Here is a 6000-nt window from a genome sequence, read left to right as displayed (position 1 = left end):
AGCCAGTGTGGCTGTGTGTAATCTCTAAGAGCAAGGCATACTCATTTAAATCATCAGCAAGAGTTTGGACTAGTGTATATCAATCCTAAGTCCAGAACAAGGACCCGTGGTTATGGGAATGGTTTCTGAGAGCCTAACAGAGGTCCCCAGAAACAGTTTCCCCCAAACCATAACAGGCAAACAGTAACAATATGCATGCAAACTCAGGGGAGTTTGTAAAAATCCATGAGCTCAAAAAATGAAACAGCCATAGTTCCTGTAGTAGAAAGCTATGTTTTCCTATAGATTTACATAGGTGCTTGTTTAAGACTCTTGGTTTTTTTTTTTTTTTTTTTTCTTTTTATTTCTTCTTGTCTTCTTGCCAGAGAGGGGTTAGAATGCAGAGCCCTAGAATCTTAGAATCAGCTTTTAGAGTGTAAGAGAACAAACAACATTCAAAAATAGAATTATCTTACAGGCCTTTACAAGAAACATTTAAACTTAAGCATCTCTTCATCCAGGGCAGACATTCTTTGTGAGCTTGACCAGCAGCATCAGAGGCCTAGGTGTGAGATGTTATCAGTCACCCATGGGAGGCGCCCTTAACTCTTCTCAGAGGCAGCATGTAGGTGGGCCCAGAGGAGTAGCTTTAAAGCAGACATCTCCCTTCTCATGCATACTAAATTTGTGGTGGTGGAGAGCTTTCCTTTGTTCTCTTTCCTAGCACACCATGTGGGGTGGAGGTTTAACCCTGTCCTCCATGGCCAGAAATGGCCATGGTAGCCGTCTCAAAATTTTAGAGAACCAAGTATCTCAGTTCTGACTAGCTTCTCTAAGCAGAGTAACCTGAGTTTAGGAAGCATACAGCTGCAGCCATCCATTATTATATAAAGTGACGGAGAAGTGCCTTTCTGAAGCAGGTTGAAGCTGGGGTTCCGCTTTGGGGTCCCAGTCCAAAGATGAGATTGATAGTGACCCGCATGTTGTATCTGAACACCAGCCAAAAGATAACCTGTTGTTTTTCTCATGGGACTATGGCCTGTATGTGTGTGTGTGTGCCTCGGCTCTGGGTGCCACCACTGGTGACGACGACAGAGCATGGCCCAGCTGCAGCAACACACCCAGCCTGGCTTTGTCTGGCCTGGTGGTGGAAGCAGCATCTGCAAGGATGGCTGCAGTGCTGTCTTTTGTTGTTGTTGTTTTGTTTACTTGCTCTATTTCCTTTCTTACACACATGGATCTCCAGGTACCTTGAGGGCTCTTCTTTTAGGAGTCACAGCCGCATGGAATTAAACTGTCTGATCTGAGCCTGTGAACATGCGGCAGAAGCCCCAGAGGAAAGAATTTTTTCTTTTTCACTTTCCTTTTCATCCTTCCTGGCCAAAGCACTAAGATTGAAATGGGGGTATCTCCTCTTTTAGGGTTCTTGTCTGGTAGAATTCAATGAATGAAGTCCAAGATGTATCAAAGAGTATAGAAATAGAAAAGCTTATTTTAAGTCAGGGAAAGAGAGAAGACAAAGCAGCTCAGGTAGAATACAAAACTTCAGAAAGAGAGTGATCATAAGCTCTTGAGGAGTGGGCTTTAGAACCTTCCTGAGGTTTTCTATCTGTTCTTTTATGATTGGTCAGAATTGGTTTTGGAGGAACCAATGACTTTCACACAATTTTAATCCTTTACTTGAATAATTATCTGTGGGCTGGTCAGGGCCCTGTTTCCTGGCATCTACCAGCCTCTCACCTTCCTGCTCACCCCCCCAACATCACAGAAGGGGGATGCAGACGGCCACTTTAATTTTTCCTATTCCCAGATATCTGTCCTGCCTCAGGAAGATCTCAGGTTCAAGAACAACCTCAGGAGCCAGATGTGGTGGAGCATGTTTGTAATTCCAGTACTTGGGAGGCTGAGACAGGAGGATTTCAGGTTGGATGCCAACCTCAGCTACTTAGTGAGGCCCTCTGCAACTTAATGAGACCCTGTTTCAAAATGAAGAATAAAAAATAAGGCTAGTAGTGTAGCTCGGAGGTGGCATATCCCTGGGTTCAATCACCAGTATGGCAAATAAATAAATAAATAAATAAATAAATAAATAAGAACAACAACTTCAGCAGCATAGTAAGACTCTCAACGAGTAGAATGACTCTGTGTTAGCCAGCGGTGGTGGCGCATGCTTGTAATCCCAATATTTAGGAAGCTGAGACAGGAGGATCGCAGGCTCTAGGCCAGCCTCAGGTACTTAGTGAGGCCCTCTGCAACTTAGTGAGACCCCTGTTTCAAAATAAAGAATAAAAAATAGAGCCAGGCATGGTGGTGCACGCTTGTAATCCCAGCATTTGGGAGTCTGAGATAGGAGGATTGTGGTTCATAGACAGCCTCAGCTACTTAGTGAGGCCCTTTGTAATGCAGTGAGACCCTGTTTCAAAATAAAGAATAAAAAATAAAAATAAAAATAGGGCCGAGGGTGTAGCTCAGAGGTAGAATGCCACTAGGTTCCGTCCCCAGTTCCAGAAACAAACAAACAAACAAAAAAACCAAAACAAAAAACAAAAAACTCTGTTAAAAAAAGAAAAAGCCGAGCGTAGTGGTGCATGCCTGTAATCCCAGTACTTGGAGGCTGAGACTGGATGATCAAAAGTTTGAGTCCAGCCTGGGAAACTTAGCAAGACCCTGTCTCAAAATAAAAAATAAAAAGAGCTGTTGATATAACTCAGTGGTAGAATGTCCTAAATTCAATCCCAGTGCCACACAAAAATAAATAAAAAATATGGGGTTAGTGATATATGGAGTCCCTCTATGGAGTTGTCATAAACCTCATATTCATTCACTTTTTTGGGGAGAAGGGTACCTGCAATCCTTTTGTCTCATCCTTCCACATAATGGGATTATAGGCGTGCGCCACCACACCTGGCTCTCTAGCCCTTTCTGTGGAACTGGGGATTGAACCCAGGGGCATTCTACCTCTGAGCTACATCCCCAGCCCTATTTTATTTTTTTTATGTTAAAACAGGGTCTCACTACATTGCTGAGGCTGGCCTTGAACCTGAAGTCCTCCTGTCTCAGTCTCCCAAATACTGGGATTACAGGCATGTGTCTATGCCTTGCTCCCCAGCCCTTTTTGTGGCACTGGGGATTCAACCCAGGGGCATTCTACCTCTGAGCTACACCCCAACCCTACTTTTTTTTTTTTTTTTTTTGGTGTATGTGGTACTAGGGATGGGACCCAGGGGCATTCTACCTCCAAGTTACAACCCCAGCCCTATTTTTTTATTATTTTGAAATAGGGTCTCATTGAATTGCAAAGGGCCGCACTAAGTAGCTGAGGCTGTCCGTGAACCATAACCCTCTTGTCTCAGCCTCCCAAATGCTAGAATTACAAACATGAACCGCCACACCTGGCTCCTATTTTATTTTATTTTTTATTTTAAAACAGAGTCTCACTATGTCTGAGAGGGCCTGAGTGGCTGAGCTGCCCTTGAACCTGTGGTCATTCTGTCTCAGTCTCCCAAGTACTGGGATTATAAACATGGGCAATCATATGCACTTAAAATGTAATTTTTAAACCAGGCATGATGGAACTTGCTTGTAATCCCAGCACTTGGGGGGTTGAGACAGGAGGATCACAGGTTCGAGGCCAAACTCAGCTACTTAGTAAGGCCCTCCACAACTTTGTGAGACTTTTATTTATTATTATTATTATTATTATTATTATTATTATTATTATTTTATTTTATTTTTTTGGTGGTACTGGGGGTGGAACCCAGAGGCTTTCTACCTCTGGGCCATACTCCCAGACCTATTTTATAATTTATTTGGAAACAGGGTCTCACTGAGTTGCTGAGAGCCTCACTAAGTAGCTGAGGATGGCTTCGAACCTGTGCCATCCTCCTGTCTCAGCCTCCCAAGCGCGGGGATTACAAGCGTGTGCCACCACGCCCGGCTGTGAGACTGTTTTAAAAATAAAGAAAAAATAGGGCTGGGCTTGGTGGCGTATGCTTGTAATCACCGTGCTTGGGAGACGGAGACAGGAGGATCACGCAGGTTCGAAGCCAGCCTCACTGGCTTAAGAGACCCTGTTTCCAAATAAAAATATAAAAAATAGGTCTGGGAGTGTAGCCCGGAGGTAGAAGGGTTCCATCCCCAGTACCACCAAAAAAAAGAAAGAAAAAGAAAAGGAAAAAATAGGGCTAGGGGTGTAGCTTGGAAGTAGAATGCTTTTACCCTCAGTAACACACACACACACACACACACACACACACACACCTTTTATATTTAAAGACACAATTTTTCACATGTGATTGATGGTTAAACTAAGTAACAGAGTAACAACTAATCTATTTCATTTGTTTTCAGTACAAAAAAAGACAATACAGCTGGGTGCCGTGGCCTGTGCCTATAACCCTAGCTACTCCAGAAGCCAAGACAGGATGATTCAGGGAGACCTTGTCTCAAAAAATATAAAGGCAACTAACTCACATGGGGAGGAAAGAGGGTGAGGGAAATTTGCAAAGATCTGTGTGCATGTAGGTTTTTTTTTTTATCACATTAAACCTCACTCTGATGTACTAATAAAATAATTTTAAAAACATATGCAGAGTTAGGACTGAGGATGTGGGTCAGTTGCACAGTGCCCCTTCATTTGATCTCCAGTACAGCAAAAATGAAAGAATAGAAAAGATGAAAGGAGAAAACAACTATAGTTGACCCTCCATATCCATGGGTTCCACAGTAACACAGGATCAGGAAAAAAAAAAGCTGGGTGTGGTAGCAGTGCTGGTACTTAGAAGGCTGAGACAGGACTGTAGGTTCAAGACCCCTCAGCAACCTAGTAAGACCCTGTTTCAAAACAAACAACAAAAATATAGAAAGGACTGGGGGTGTAACTCAGAAGCAGAATGTCCCTGGGTTCAATCTCTACTACTAAAAAAAGATTAAAAAGTCCTACCCCAAACTGCCTCTGTACTGAATACATACAAAGGTGTTTTTTTTTAACTTGCTATTACCTTCCAAACAATATAATGTACCAACTATTTAACATAGCATTTACATTGTATTAGGTACTATAAGTACTATCATTAAAAATACATAGGAGGACATGTATCAGTTATATTCAAATACAACATCACTTCATATAATGGTCCTGAACATTCTCAGGTTTTGATATTCATGGGGGTCCTGGAACCAATCCCCCACGGTTACTGAGGGATAGGGATAAGGATATATAAAAAAACTCACACTAAGCACAAACTCAACCACCTATCAGCAGGTGTGAATCAAGAGGTTGCAGAAATAAATTGTGGCTGAGAAGTGTGAACATAACTAATACACAGGGTCCTGGACAGAAACCCAGGAGACAAGCTGGACTGTTGTTTCATCAGCAAAACCCCATCTGCTGTGCTGTGCAATGCTCTGCCTGGTTGGCCTTGTGCTCAGAATGACAATGGCAGACCTCGTGTGGGAAAGGCAGCGCTGCTCAGCCAGCACAGACTGTTCTCTGTGAGAGGCAATTGTGAGTCATCGGGCTTCCCAGATCTGGATGAAATATCTCTTTAAACTGCCCTTCCTTATGCTCAGATTCCATGTTCTCCAAGCTATTTTTTGGTTATTTGGTTTTCTATATATTCACTATTGGAAAAGAGAATATCCAGAATCAGGTGGGCAAACAGGGATCAAAAGAAAAATTGAAAAATACAGCTGAGGGTATAGGTCCAAGGTAGAATGCCCCTGATTCAATCCCTAGTACCCCCCGACACACACGAGAGAGAAAAAAAAAAAAAAAAAACGGGGTCCTACTAAGCTGCTAAGGGCCTCACTAAATTGCTAAAGCTAGCTACAAACCTGTGATCCTCCTACCTCCATCTCCCAAATACTGGGATTATAAGTGTGTGTCACTCTATCTGGCTAGACTAAAGAAATACCTTTAGCAAAACTGTATCCCAAAGCTCCTCCTTGACCTGCTTTGAAGAGAATCTGGCAGAGAGCTCTGCTTGAATGCAGTACCTAGATTTTGGGCTTGGAGAAGGG

This window comes from Muscardinus avellanarius (assembly GCF_963383645.1).
Source record: "Muscardinus avellanarius genome assembly, chromosome: 7".
NCBI lineage: Eukaryota > Metazoa > Chordata > Mammalia > Rodentia > Gliridae > Muscardinus > Muscardinus avellanarius.
The sequence above is the reverse complement of the archived record's forward strand: the minus strand, read 5'-3'. Positions refer to the sequence as shown.